Here is a 16502-nt window from a genome sequence, read left to right as displayed (position 1 = left end):
TATTCTTGCCTCGAGAATTCCATGGTCAGAGAAGCCTGGTGGGCTACAGTCCATGGGATCACCAAGAGTCAGATATGACTGAGTGACTAAAACTTTCACTTTCACCTTGGCATTTTCTACCCATATAATTATGTACATTGATGTTTTTATAATATTGCTTCTTCTTTTCTAATCTATATTCTGTTTTTCTTTTGTTTTAAATTTAATTACTAGAATTTGGGGTACAATGCAGAAGAGAAATTAGGAGAGGACAGACATGACTTCTTTTCAGTCTTAGAATTCAGTTAAGTATGATGATAGATGTAGATATTATTCAGATAATCTCTCAGATTGAATCAATTCCTTTCATCCTTCATTTTCTTATATTTTTATCCATAAATTTAAATTGGAAGTTTTCAATTTGCATACATCTATCAAACTGGTCATGAGATTCTTCTTTATTTTTTTTAATTTAGTGAATATCATTGATTAATTTTGGAAAGTTAAACTGTTTTACTACTGGAATAGATTATACAGTCATGTTGAAAAATTACTTTTTAAAATGACAGAACTCTGTACATCTGTGTCTCTTTTTCTGTTTTGCATATAGGGTTATCATTACCATCTTTCTAAATTCCATATATATGCGTTCATATACTGTAATGATCTTTATCTTTCTGGCTTACTTCACTCTGCATAATGGGCTCCAGTTTCATCCATCTCATTAGAACTGATTCAAATGAATTCTTTTTAATGGCTGAGTAATATTCCATGGTGTATATGTACCACAGCTTCCTTATCCATTCAACTGCTCAATGTATGACAAAACCAGTACAATATTGTAAAGTAATTAGCCTCCAACTAATAAAAATAAATGGAAAAAAAATCAAAAAATAAAATAAAATGACAGAACTCATTCATTGGTATGTTGCTTAATATGTTCATAATGCATATATTTTATAGCCTTATCATGCAACTTGGCAGGTATGTGATGGTAGTTTCATAAAATGATGTGCTGAGAATTCTCTATTTTCTGAAAGAATTTCTTCAGAATTTGTATTACTTATTTTAAAAATATTTTGTGAAATTCAAAAGTCGAATTTATTGGACATGGAGTGATTTTTAGACTAATTTTATGTACACATTTAACACATTTAATGCATTCAATTGTCATAAAACTATTCATCTTTTTAAAATTTTCTTTAGTTAGATTTTATAATAATTTTATGATATATTATATTTTAATTTGTCAAATTATCTGGCTTTTAAATTTCTTCATGGCATTTCCTACTCTCCTGTCAATTTTTCATAAATTTGAAAAGAAATATACCCCGATTTACCTGTAAAGATTTTACTCCTTTCCAGAAATTTCAACTTGTTATTAACTCAATTTCATTTACTTTAAAAGGTGTATTAGTGGTTATTATTGAGGCAAATTTCATTATTTTAATGATTTAAAAATATACAATTCTTTGACTCTTAATACATGAACAATGTTGTGCAATGATCACAGCTCTCTAGTTGCAGAACATTTTCATCACCACTTGTCAACTGCCGGGGTCCAGCCTTGGCAGGATCCAGGGGGTACCCTTGGGGTGAACGGCGTCGGTGAGAGAAGACACGTGAGACCAGCCTTGTTAGGGCCAAGTCTCAGGATGCCGAGAGAGAGAGAGAGAGAGAGAGAGAGAGAGAGAGTGACCAGATGAGGGTTATTTGCAGGGTCTGGCAATGCTTTATTTTTTACCGTGGCTTTTATACCCTAAGTTAGTACATTTCTAAGGGGAAGATAGTTTAACATTACATCAGCTTGTCCTTCACGAAACCAGGGTGTTTTCTGCATACTTCTTTGTTCATGAGGGTCTTGTACATTATCTTCTGGCCTTGGGGCCTATTAACATTTTATGCAGGTCAGGTGAACGTAAACCTATTTTCTGTTTCTATGGTGACCTTAGCTGAAAGGTAGCAGTCTCATAGGGCAACAGTGCAGAGTAGAAGTATAACCTTGTTAACACAAAAATTAATCCTTCTGCAGAAGTTGTCAGTTGCATTTACCTAAGAAGTTTACCCCAGACTGACTCTGCGACTTTGGTGAGGCAGCTTCTGCCTAGCACTCCTGGCTGACAATTAACAACCATTTCACATTTATCACACTAGGGCTAAGCTCTTTTTTTTCTAGATCTATAACGATATTAACAATGGTTTCTATAATACAACCTTAGCACATTAAGAGCAAAAACACAGCAAGCAAATGTTAACCCAATAACCACCTTTAGAATAATTTTTCTTATGTTTTCTAATAGGACTCCTTCACCCCCCATAAAGGCTCTATGTCTATTAGGGCCTTCATGTGATCAGGTTCTTTATGCTGTTTTATGATTAGGGTATTATAAGTAATCACGCATATTAGTACCAGAGGCATAAACGCATTTGCCAAACAAGCTAAAATACCAGCAAAGGAGTTTAAATTAAAACACTCCTTTCACCCTGGATAATCTCATAAAATACCACCACCCAGGAAACTTATTGATTAAAGTTCTAAATTGATTATTTTTTGGGAAGAGATGGGGGAAGGCCTTCTGCCTGTGTAAGCAAGCATCAGAGAGACAGATATCATCTTTAAGGTGAGAACCGGGGGCAGCTTTTCAAAACCCCTGAAAACCTGATCCGCCTTGCCCATCAGGTTTTCTCCCTCGTGACCTTGTCATGGGCGGGATCTCGTGTGCCAGCTCCTGGCAGTCAATTAAGTCAATTACCATATTACCATTTTTCCCTACCCCGAAGACCTGGAAACCACTAGGAGGTTTTTTATTTCTCCAAATTTGCTTATTCTGGGCATTTTATATACATAAAATCAAATAATGTAAGATCTTTTGGTTTATTTGTCCTAACATGTTTCCAAGTTTATTTATATTGTAGCATATATTAGTACTTCATTCATGTTTATCACGAATTAATATCCTATTGCATGGATAGACCAAAAGTCTATTATTCATTCATGGGTTATTAGTAATTTGAGGTGTTTTGGCTATTGCAAATAGTGCTACTGCAAATGTTTATATGGGCTTCCATTGTAGCTCAGTTGGTAAAGAAGCTGCCTACCATACAGGAGACCTGGGTTCAATTCCTTTGTCGGGAAGATCCCCTGAAGAAGGAAATGGCAACCCACTCCAGTATCCTTGCCTGGAGAATCCTATGGACAGAGGAGCCTGGCGGGCTGCAGTCCATGGGGTCACAAGAGTTGAACACAAATTAGCGACTAAACCACCACCACCAGGCGGTTATACAGGTTTGTTTGAATACTTGTCTGCAATTTTTCTGTCTCTTTATCTAGTAAAGGAGTTCCTGAGTCCTGTGACAATTCTATACCTAACTTTATGAGGAATGACTGTGTATTCACAGCTTGACATCATGTTACATAGCCATCAGAAATGTTCTCCAGCTTTCAGCTTCTTGATAGTGCCCTTTGATGCACAAGAGTTTTGAATTTTAGGGAAATCAAACTTATCTATTTTTCTCTTGTTACCTGTGATTTTATTGCCATATTTAAGAAACTGTTGCTTAATCCAAAGTCTTGAAAATGTTCCCTGTGTTTTCTACTATGAATATAATAGTTTCAGTTGTACGTTTTGTTCTTGACCTATTTTGAGTTAACTTCATATAAAAAGGAAGCAGGGTTCCAAGCTCATTCTTTTGTTTTTGATACCTGTTTATTGGCATCATCTGCTGAAGAGACTATTCAATTCCTCAGTTCAGTTCATTTCAGTCACTCATGTCCAACTCTTTGTGACCCCATGGACTGCAGCATGCCAGGCTTCCCTGTCCATCACCAACTCCCGGAGTTTACTCAAACTCGTGTCCATCCAGTCGGTGATGCCATCCAACCATCTCATACTCTGCTGTCCCCTTCTCCTCCTGCCTGCAGTCTTTCCCAGCATCAGGGTCTTTTCCAATGAGTCAGTTCTTCGCATCAGGTGGTCAAAGTACTGGAGTTTCAGCTTCAGCATCAGTCCTTCCAATGAAGGTTCAGGATTGATTTCCTTCAGGATTGACTGGCTGGATCTCCTTGCAGTCCAAGGGGCTCTCGAGAGTCTTCTCCAGCACCACAGTTCAAAAACATCAGTTCTTCGGTACTCAGCTCTCTTTATGTTTCAACTCTCACATCCAATATGACCACTGGAAAAACCATATCTTTGACTATATGGACATTTGTATCAGTAAAGTAATGTCTCTGCTTTTTAATATGCTGTCTAGGTTGGTCATAACTTTTCTTTCAAGGAGCAAGTGTCTTTTAATTTCGTGGCTGCAGCCACCATCTGCAGTGATTTTGGAGCCCAAGAAAATAAAGTTTGTCACTGTTTCCATTGTTTTCCCATCTATTTGCATGAAGTGATGGGACCGTATGCCATGATCTTTGTTGTTTGACTGTTGAGTTTAAAGCCATCTTTTTCACTCTCCTCTTTCACTTTCATCAAGAGGCTCTTTAGTTCTTCTTCACTTTCTGCCTTAAGGGTGGTGCCACCTGCATATCTGAAGTTTATTGATATTTCTCCTGGCAATCTTGATTCCAGCTTGTGCTTCATCCAGTCGGGCATTTTTCACGATGTACTCTGCATACAAGTTAAATAAGCAGGGTGACAATATAGAGCCTTGACATTCTCCTTTCCAAATCTGAAATCAGCCCACTATTCCATGTCCAGTTCTAACTGCTGCTTCTTGATCTGCATGCAGATTTCTCAGGAGACAGGATTTTCCACAGCTTGTTGTGAGCTACCCAGTCTAAGGCTTTAGTGTAGTCAGTGAAGCAGAAGTAGATGTTTCTCTGGAATCTCTTGCTTTTTCCATGACCCAACAAAGTTGGCAATTTGATCTCTGGTTCCCCTGCTTTTCTAAATTCAGCTTGAACATCTGGAAGTCCTCAGTTCATGTACTGTTGAAGCCTCACTTGGAGAATTTTGAGCATTACTTTGCTAGAGTGTGAGATGTTATACTCATTAAGTAGTTTATGTTTTACATTTTACATATAGATGGTATCATACTGTATCTATCTTTGTCTGTCTGACTCATTTCACTTGGTGTGATGCCCTTCAAGTGCATCCATGTCATTGCAATTGGCAAGATTTAATTATTTTTTGTGGCAGAATAGCATTCCATTAAATATGTATATCACTTTATCATCATCTATATATCTGTTGATGGACACAAACTGATTCCATACATCAGCTATCATAAATAATGCTGCTATGAACATTGGGTGAATGTATCTATTGAATAAGCATTCATTCTTTTCAGACATATCACTAGGAGTGTAGTTTCTGGGTCATATGGTAGTTCTAGTTTTAGTTTTTTGTGAAACCTCCATAATGTTTTCCATATTGGCTGTACCAGTTTTCAAGGGTTCGCTTTTCTACATATCCTGACCAAAAGTTGTTATTTGTTTTCCTTTTAATAATAGCTATTTTGGCAAGTTTGAGACAGTATCTCACTGTGGTTTAATTTGCCAAAACAAATTTGAGACATAGCATAGCTGAATGTATCATTCTCCCAGGATAAAACTACAGTATTCAAAACAGTATGTTATGGGCACACAAACAGACTCAGACATGAGTGAAACGAAATAGAGACACCAGACATAAACCCACACACTTATGGTTTGTCAATCTATGACAAAGTTGGTAAGAACATACAAGGTTGAAAAGACAGCCTCTTCAATAATGGTGTTGGGAAAGTTGAACAGCTATATGCAAAAGAGGATGAAATTAAAACATTCTCTAGCATCATATAAAAATGTAAATTTGAAATGGATTAACAATCTAAATGTAAGACTGGAAGCCATAAAACTCCTACAGGAAAGTACTGGCAGAACACTCTATGATAAAAAATTGTAGCAATAATTTTGGATTTGTCTCTTAAACCAAAGAAAATAAAATGAGGAAATGGTACCCAATTAAATTTAAAATTGTTTGCACAACAATGGAAACTATCAACCAAGTGAATAAGCAACATGAATGGGGGAAAATATTTGCTAATAACATGACTGATAGGTTAATATCCAGAATATGTAAACAGCTCATATAATTCAATATTAAAAGAAATTAAAAATATATTTTTTCATAGAAGAAATACAGTTGGTCAAGAGGCACTTACAAAGATATCAAACATTGTTAATAATCAGAAATGCAGATTATACCTTTTTTTTAAAAGACACTTTTTTGTGTGTATTGAATTCTTGTTTGGCTTTTTTTTTTTTTTTTTTTTTTTAAATTTAAGGCTTTGAGAATATTATACCACATGGTTCTGCTAAGCTTCTAACACCAGAAGAGGTCATTTAAGGCCCTAGACAGTAGCAGAGTTGTTTCTGGGTGACCTGTTTCCTTTTAAATAAATAACATTATCTTTATTTTGTCTGTTTTTTTACCTTCTCCCCCACATTTCCCTGGTGATGTTGCTCAGTGTGAAGCACCTAGAGCTCCAAACCCTTGTTGATATGTGATGAATGAGCATGAGGCAATTAACTTGCTGCCTTTATAAGCTAAATAGACAAATAAGTTGCTTTTTACATATGAGGTGCTTATGACTGGAATAGTGGGGAAGACACTTTCTATGATGCCAATAACCTATGTCACAGTACCTCTGACTGTCTTCTAATAGGCAAGTGAAGAACAGTTTCCGTCTTTTACTCAGAGAGACATCATCACAAAATAATCTAGCATAATTTTCTGATGTATTTTCCATACTTACTTTGAATGCACTGTTCCTTAGTGGTATAGTCCATAATAAATAAGGGCAGAACTGGCTCCTTATCTGGAAGCTTGACTTCCTTTTTCCAACTGTTGAACATCTTTAAAGCCCCGTTTACCATCCTGGGCTCCAAAATTTCAGTCTGGGTCAAAGGTCAAGGCATACCTTGGTCATCCAAAATAGTATATCAAAGAGTTATTGAGTCTCACACATAAAAGTATAAAGAGGATCAGTGTTAATATCTAACGAGTCTCAGGCACTGTTGAATATAACTAATTGAATGTGATGTTGCTATCCAAAGTATAATGAATGTGGGAAAAAATCATTTCATGCAACGATGTTCAGCAAGCTCACAAATAGAATGCAATGTACAATTCAAGTAGTAAACAAAGGACTAACATGCTGTTGTGCTCTGTAAGAAGAAATGTTACGTGCCTCTTGAAATAATGCTCTATGAAGTTCTGAAATAATTTGTGACAATGAGTATATCATGATGGAACAGTAAATAATAAGTAAAACAGTAACTTTCATTAAAAATAATAATTAACTCTTTAAGGATGAAGAAGTTACTGAAAGAAAATAACAAAAATCCACTTTTTTTCAGAAAGGAAACAAAACTACCAAAAACTGGCTATTGCTATTGGGTAGCGTTTACTTACCATGTATTTACATTGTTGTATATCAAAAATCAACACAATCTTCTAAAGCGATTATCCAATTAAAAATTTTATAAAAATTCTCCAGCATATTATTGTGTATTTTTTCAAACACTTAAAATTTAAAAATGATTATATGTGAGCAACCTAGTACTTATCAAATGATTTAGCAATTTTTTTTTTACACCAGAAATTTCCCTCAAGCTGCCTCCTTAACAATTCTCAGTCCCTTACGCCTTATATTAAATCAATGCTTTGTTTTATTTTTCCAACATAGATAGTTTTGCCTGTTCTATAGTTCAATACATTTGAAACCATAAGGAAATACTTTAAAGCAAGACTTCAACTGAACAAAATGTTTTTTGCAATTAATCAAAGTTGTGTGTATCAAAAACTCATTGCTCTTTACGGCTGAGAAAGATTTAATTTTATATTTTTATTACAACTTATCTTTCTCTTTGGGGCTTCCCAGGTGACTCAGACTGTAAAGCGTCTGCCTGCAATGGGGGAGACGCTGGTTCAATCTCCGGGTTGGGACGATTCCTTGGAGAAGGAAATGGCAACCCACTCCAGTACTCTTGCCTGGAAAATTCCATGGATGGAGGAGACTGGTAGGCTCCAACAAAGAGTTGGACACGACTGAGTAACTTCACTTTTTTTCTTTCTATCCTTCTCTTTTATTAATATATATTTGGATTATTGCAGTCTCTTGTCTATTATGTACAAAGCAGTTGTGAACATAATAGTACAAAGCTTTAGAAAACACTATTTCTCCAGGATATTTGGCTAAAAATAAAACTGTTGGAATATATGCTAAGTGTATGTTTACTCTATGCTAACCATCTAGAACATTATCCAAAGTGGATGTGCCATTTTACACTCCCATCAAAAATTAAAACTGAATTCATAGCAGACATTTTCTGACCACACACTGCTACTCACCTGGTTCAAACTATCGTAGTCTCTTTTCTAGATTATTACGGCATCCCCCACAACATCCCTGTGTCTATTCTTAATGCTCAAAAGCCATTCAGAGTTATCTTGTCAAGTGATGTCATACCATGCCACTAAACAAGAGGCAGTGTTCAAAAATGATATCTGTATAGCTTCCTAGGGTAAACTGAAGAGGACTTGTGGGCATTAATATGTAGCTTAATAAAGTATGCACATATAGAATAAATTAAATAAAAATTCAAATAAAATATTTTAAATATGGTAAAGAGAAGCTGCGCTTGCTGCTGGCTACTTAGTCACTAAACTGTGCCCGACTCTTTGTGACCCCGTGGACTGTGGCCCACCAGGCTCCTCTGTCCGTGGGATTTCCCAGGTGAGAACACCAGAGCAGGTTGCCTTCTGCAGGGGACCTTCCCCACCAAGGGATTGAACCCGTGTCTCCTGCTTGGCAGACGGATTTTTTACCACTGAACCTCCTGGGTAAATAAACTTTTAAACAGGCTACTTTTAGAAAAGCTTTAAGTTCACAGAAAACTGTGCAATAAATACTGACAGTTCACAAATACCCACTCTATATCCCTCTCAATTTCCCAGTTTTCTGACATCTTGCATTTGTGTGGTATATTTGCTAAGACTGATGACCAAAATTGATACATGTTTAATAAAGGACATAATTTTCAATTTACCATTTTTTTAACATAGTTTTATGAGTTTTGACACAACATATTATATCATTTATCCACCATCACAATATTAAACATAATTATTTCCCTTCCCTAAAATTGGTCTGGGCGTAATTCATGCCATTACTTATCCTTTGGAATTCCTAGAAACCACTATATATTTCTGCTTTCAAAGTGTTTTTCTTTTCAAGAAAGAAAGTTCATAATTCACATATATGGTATAAATAATTCTCTCTCAAGTCTCAATAATTTTTAGTTTGTCTCATGTTTTGCTCAAATCTACTAATATTTTGAAAATCATTAATATATGCTTTTGAACTGTGGTGGTGGAGAAGACTCCTGAGAGTCCCCTGGACTGCAAGGAGATCCAACCAGTCCATCCTAAAGTAAATCAGTCCTGAATATTCATTGGAAGGACTAATGCTGAAGCTGAAACTCCAATACTCTGGCCACATGATGTGAAGAGCTGACTCATTAGAAAAGACCCTGATGCTGGGAAAGATTGAATGCAGGAGGAAAAGGGGATGACAGACGATGAGATGGTTGGATGGCATCACTGACTCGATGCTCAGTTCAACAGAATCTTGTGTACCTCTTGGTGGAAGCATTTCTCTCTTTGTAACTAAAGACTCTAAGCAAACAGAACATAATAGGAACAGGAAGGACAAAGTTTGCTAATAGTTAACTGCAGTGAGTAGTGTAGATTTTTACTTCCATTTTCAACCTTTGTGATTTGGGAAGCAAGGAGTTTCATGTTTTTTGCCCATTCAAGCAAGTTTGTATATATACCTCTTCCTCAAATTTTCTTGTCACCAATCTTGCAACTATACCCCTCGCCCCAACAAGCCTCTGACCATTCAGACAAATCATTGACCAAAACTATGAATGAGTAGTTGTTGTACATTTGTACATTTCTCCTTCCAAGTAAAGTAATCAACTAGATGCACCCCTTGAAATTCACCCAATTTAATGGTTTCCCATCACTACTGAGCTTCAGGCATTTTCAGGATGAGTTTGCCTTTCTGCAGCTTCCAATTTTGGAGATCACTGCAGAAATCTGAAGTCTGAAGTCTTACATTCCTCAGTCAGTTGACAACATGAATCCAAAGGTGCAGGCAGGGGGAGAGAAGGGAATGTAGTGGGAGTGGGGACCATGAGCATTTTTACCACTTCTCTCTGGAACTTTGCCTTCCGGTCCTACTTGGGCCAGATCATATATGTATCACTTCATTTGATGATGGAGTACTGCTGTGCACACCCCACTTTATGACTTTGATGGGTTAGATGATAGATACCAAGTGCATGACAGAAACTTAGGTTGCATAGTGACTTGGTGGCCCTTGATGAAGCATTCAGTTTCCTTTAAGAACCACTAGCAGGCTATGAGCTTTTTCATAAAAAGGGGAGTGGTTATCTTTGGAGGATGGCAAGTATTTTTTCCCCAAATCCTAAGTGTTTCACTGAAATTCACGTATGGAGGGCAGACATTTCCAACATTCTTATCTGCCACTGACACATCAAGCACCATAGATCTACTGGATCATTTGTCCTAAGTGGAAGAGAAGCTTATGCAATGGCCCAAACTTTTGCAGAAACTTCTCTACTTTGGACGCCCACTTCAAGCTTTCAGCTTTCTGAATAATTTATAAATCAGCCAGATTAATACTCCAAAATGAAAGATATGTTGACTCCCAAATCCAGTGAGGCCCCAGGGACACTATGCACCATCTTTGGTTATAGGAGAAGCCAGATGGAACAAATGATCCTTCAGAATCTTAAAAGGGACAGCGTGATATGCCCCATGCTACTGGGCCCCTAGAAATTTTACTGAGTTTGAGTCTCCTAATTTTAGCTGAACTTGTATTACCCTGTAGCACAGGAAATATTTTACCAAACCTCTAAAGTAATTTCTATTGAGTTCTGCCCCAAGGTCACAGGTGCGAGGCCTTGCACCAAGACCACAGAAGCAGAGCCCAAAACTGAGGTCACCTCCAAAGCTGGCTGAGTCCCATTGTAACTGTTGCTGAAAACCCCTCTGATCATCACCAGTAGACTTCTTAACCTCAAATTAGACAAAAATGCCCACCCCAATAGTCACCCTGTAGCACCCAAACCAATCACGTAATGCCAAATTTTCAGCAGGAATTTGCTTTTCCTGGAGGCTGAAAAAACTGGCTACTAACCCATGAAAACTCTTGACTTTCCCTGCTCTGACAGGAGATTGGCCCACTGCATTTGCAGTGCCTTCCTCTCTGCTTCATGCTCTTAATAAACTCACTCCCTTCTGAAATGATCTGTGTCTAGAAATTCTTTTCCAACCTGTGTTCCGATTACCTCAACAGTTACTCCTTCTTGATCAGTAGGTCCAATCAGCATGATGTCATCAGTACAATGAATCAATGTGATACCTTGTAGAATATGACACCCAAGATCGCTATAAACTGTATTATAACACAATTCTGGTGAGAGCTGATGCATTCCTGATGTAGGACCATGGAGGGTTACTGCTGGCCTTTTGAGCTGAAATCTAAATGCTTCTGGTAGTTTTTATTGACAGAGACATAAAACCAGAAGTTTAGCTACATACTAGGTACTAGCAGTTCTGGTAACTTACTCTCAGGATGAAACTGCATCTGATACAGAAGCTGGTTAACCTTAGAATTATCCACTCACTCTCCAAGATCCATCTGTATTCGACAACAGGCAAAATGAGAGAACTGAAATTGTATGCTGTGGGAATCACCACCCTTGCATCTTCCAAGGTTTGGCATTGGCAATAATCTCTACAATCCTTCCAGAGGTGTTATTTAGATTTGATTTACTGCTTTCCTAGGTAGGACAGTAGCAGTGTCTTACACTTGGCTTTTCTTGACATAATGTCTCTTACTTCACAGGTCAGCCAAACAATTCTGTCAGTTGCTAAGAATATCTATTCCAATTATGCATTCTGGAGTTGAGGAAATAACCACGGCATGGGTTCCATGATCACTGGGCCCACTGTAAACAGACCTGAGCTAAAATTCCATTGATCACCAGACCTCCATATACTCTTACTCTGATTGAGGGACTACAGTATTGCTTTGGATCTCTTGGAATAAGTTTCAGGTCAAAGCCAGTGTTCTGAAAGATCTGATTTTTGCTTTTCCACAGTGCATAGTTAACCTGATAAAAGGCTGGAGGTACAAATCTGAGGGAAAGATACGTTATAAAATTTTAGCAAGGTATCAAAGTCGTCCTTCAAGGGTACTGAATCCCCCATTTTGTTCATAGCATTCTGAATCTGTAAACTGGCTCAAGTCTGGGAATTGATTTTGATGACATGAATTTCTCTTTTAATGATTTGAGCTAGATATTTGCTTATGTAATCTAGAACTTTTCTGCTGACACAGTTCAACTGAGAACTGAGAAAGCGTCCTCTGTGTTTCACTCTTGGAACACCACCATCAGCTGGACAACACTGTAAGTCCTCTTCTGCTGATTATTCTGATTGTCATTTTGACTCTATCTTTTGCTTTGCTTCAAAGGTTCCTTTAAAGATTTCAAGATGTAGTCCACAGGTTCATAGCAAATACCAATTTATCAAGTATTTAAGCTGGTACCATTCAAGGATCAAAGTGAAAGGAAGGAAGCGAATTTGAAATAGCACATAGTAAATGAATCGCAACAGTCAGGGGTAAAGCACCTTCATCTGGCTCTTAGCAGCTGTTAAGTCCAGTAATCAGCACGCCTGAGTCCCAGAGAGACCACCATCCATGCATCCATGCATGGAGGTGACCTCACCATGAGTCTGGGAGCCCACCATTTTATACTTTACAAAGTTCTTTGCTCACAAAGGAGTTCGAAGAGTTTGTGCAGGAGAGAAGTGGAAAACGACCTGGTCCCCACCAATTGGCCAGATCAAAGGAGGAAAACAGGGTATGCCCAAAACCCTTACAGTTCCTTATCTTTATCTACTCTTCAAGATTTCCCCCTTTCTTGGTTAATGTTTTCATGATCCCACTCTTCATTGTGTTTTAAGGACATAAGTTGTTTAAGTACAAGTAAAGTTTAAGTACACAAGTTTTCTGGGGAGGAGCGATGAACACAGTACATCAGGTCGCCGTCTGGTGCAGGCATCATCACAACAGCAACCGAATGGGCAGTAACACTGAATTACTAACAATAGCACTACCCTCTACTGCCCAGCACAGTAACTAAGCCTGCCTTGCCGTTGGCGCTGAGTGCCACTACTTGGCTCCTGTTCCCCAGGATCAAATCACTCGTAACACATTCGAATTTGTAAACCAGAAACCGGAGGGCTGGCATATAGAAAGAGCCATCTCAGAACTTCTCAAGGATGCCAAACTCCCCCCTTCAAATTTATCTTTCACGGCTGTGATGACAGCTTTGTGCTCTGTACCTTCCCAGGGAGGTTGAGTGGATTCTCAATAACAAATTTGCTTATGTTACAGTCTATTCCTGTTGATTAACCAGGAATGAATTAATCCTCTGTATTAATCCAAAGCAGTTTGAGTATTTCTAAGCTGCTCACTGTGGGTTACCATTTGGTTCACATCTTAGACACGAAAAGAAAGCCTATGAAAGCCTGTCTTACCTCCTCCAGTTGCTACACTAAATGCAGGATCTCTGCTTAGTGCAGGCTTCCCTGGTGGCTGAGTCAGCAAAGAATCTGCCTGCAATTCAAGATATGGTCTGCAGTGCAGAAGACCTGGGTTCCATCCCTGAGAGGGGAAGGTCCCCTGAAGAAGGAAATGGCAACCCACTCCAATACTCTTGCCTCGGGAATCCCACCGACAGAGGAGCCTACTGGTCTACAGTTCATGGGGTCACAAATAGTCGGACACAACTTAGAGACTCAACTATTACCACTGCTTAGTGAGCCCATATCAGTGAATCAGGCTGATCAAAGTTAGTGACTTTCTACTTTTATCCATTCCCTCATACATTTCCTGGATTTATGATACAAATTATTAGAGCCTTTCCTACTTGCCCCAGCTGTAATATTGAATATAAATCCAGGTGTGCAATGCTACATTTTGCTGTATATTTTATGTGAGCTTTTCATCTTCCTTTGTGTTTACACTGATTTATTCAGTATCTGCTGGGAGAGATTGAAGGTGAGAGGAAAAGGGAATGACAGAGGATGGGATGGTTGGATGGCATCACCGACTCAATGGACATGAGTTTGAGTAACTCAGGGAGTTGGTGATGGACAGGGAGGCCTGGCGGGCTGCAGTCCATGGGGTCACAAAGAGTCGGACACACTGAGAGACTGAACTGAACTGATTCAGTGTTTATCATAAAGCAAATGTTGTCCTACTTGCAGAAACTATTGTTAGCAAGTAGGTAAGTATTACAGAGAGTATGACATTTAATTTATTTCATAAAGCAACATTTCTGTCTGACATTAAACTATGCTTTTACCTGAATCATCACTCTTTTTGATGGATTATCAGGGTAAGGTCATGACATAAGCAAAGCAGAATGATTCTGAAAGCAGCAAGAGAATTTGGAAATATGGTGCAACATAGCGTAGGTACCACTTATAGGGCAAAGGGCCTGTTAGTTTGAGCCCCTAAACCAGTTATATACCATATATAAAGTTATATATATATATATGCATGTGTGTGTTTCAGCACAGTGCCTGTCTCAAAAATGGAAGCAATAAAGTAGTCATGTGTCCTTTCTGTTATCATTGCCTGGAAACACAGCTCAGCAGCTGAGAACATAGTCTGAGAGGTCAGCTAAATACAGCTAAATAATCTTCAATATTTCTGTCTGGCAACTTTCCTCTTTCTGCTTGCTTTCCCACCTGTAAAATGAGGGTAGTAGCAATGTCGACTTCATTGGATTGTTACAGAGATTACTGATAAATATTAAGGTTTTTTTTTTTTACTTAATTTTGTTTTATTAGAATGAGTTTATTGATCCACACACATGATGAAACTAGAAAATCTAAGTCCTAACCTGGTAAAATGGCCAAACATGCAAAAGTAGTCTCCTGCTAAGTATTTCCTGACTTTCCTTGTACCCATTTTTTGTCCCCCCTGCAGGATCTATGATGTATACTGGCTATTTATTTTCCTTTTATCTCATAGGTATTCTCTGCTGAAAACATCAGCAATGTCCATTTGACCTTTGCATTAGTAGAATCAATGCTGGGTTTCCTGTACATTTTATCTATCCATCATCTGAAATCACTTTTCTATTACACAAATTCCTAATGGCATTTTTCATCTGGGCATTCCTTAAGGTATAGATTAAAGGATTTAACATTGGAGTTATCATGGTGTAAAACACAGTAACTGCTTTATCAATCGGAAAGGTAGTTGCTGGTCTCAGGTACACAAAAATGCAGGGCACAAGGGATATGATGACGGCTGTGACGTGGGAGACACACGTGGAGAGGGCCTTGCGCTTCGCCTCCAAACTGTGCGACCTTAGGGTGTATGCAATGACCACATAGGAGCCCAACAAGAGGAGGAAGTTTAACAGACAGGAAACCACTGTTGGCAGCAACAAAGAGCCCTAGAGTGTGGGTATCCGTGCAGGCAAGGTTCAGCACAGGGTTCAGATCACACATAAAGTGATCTATGACGTTAGGGCCGCAGAAGGGTAACCTGAAGATGAAGAGGATCTGAATGGTTGCATGAAGAAAGCTTCCCACCCACACCACTCCAATCAGCAGCCAACACAACTGCCAGTTCATGATGGTTGTGTAGTGCAACGGCTTGCAGATGGCCACGTAGCGGTCATAGGCCATCACGGTGAGCAGGATGACATCAGCGCCTCCAAATAAATGTTCCGCAAAGATCTGAGTCATGCATTCATTGAAAGGGCTAGTTTTTGTTTCATGGAGGGAATCTACAATCAACTTTGGGTTATTGACAGAGGCATAACAAGCATCAATAAAAGAGAGATGAGCCAGGAAGAAGTACATTGGGTACCGCGATAATGGGCTGCCTGTGATGGTGACCAAGGTGAGAACGTTCCCTGCCATAGAGACGATGTAGATGACCAGAAAGACGGCAAATGTGACTTTCTGCAGCTTTGGGTTCTGTGTCAGTCCCAGTAGGACAAACTCTGTCACATTGTTCCTATTCTCCATGTATATTATGTTATGGTTAATTACATAACCTGAAAAAAATACATCATATTACCTCAATCTTGAATTCATTATCCTTTCAATGTAATAACTGCCAAATTCTATTGAGTTCTGAATTCTGAAGAGTATTTTTTTTCTTTTGATAAAGGAAGAAAATATTTCTGATCTCTTGAACTTAACTCAAATCCTCTCCTAGGAGTTTATAGTTGGAGACATGAGGAGCCCTATGCACACTCAGCAGTAGACCATCTGCCCACATTTGATGATTTGAACTGACCCAGAGCCTAATGTGAGTCATCGGGTCTTACATATAGCAGTAGCAAAGCTGCCCAGGTGGTTCAGTGAGAAAGAATTTGCCAGACGATGCAAGAAAAATAGGAGAGGCAG

The 16502-nt window shown here is 38.4% G+C and overlaps 1 pseudogene; it reads right to left on the bottom strand.

Moving 5' to 3' along the window:
* Nucleotides 1-15190: 15190 nt before the first annotated feature.
* On the bottom strand, nucleotides 15191-16118 carry LOC136175356 (olfactory receptor 4C13-like; annotated as a pseudogene).
* Between the last annotated feature and the right edge of the window lie 384 nt (nucleotides 16119-16502).

The sequence above is a fragment of the Muntiacus reevesi genome, chromosome 9 (genome assembly GCF_963930625.1).
Source record: "Muntiacus reevesi chromosome 9, mMunRee1.1, whole genome shotgun sequence".
NCBI classification, from domain to species: domain Eukaryota; kingdom Metazoa; phylum Chordata; class Mammalia; order Artiodactyla; family Cervidae; genus Muntiacus; species Muntiacus reevesi.
Note: the sequence above shows the minus strand (reverse complement) of the source record. Positions and strands in the feature narration are given on the sequence as shown.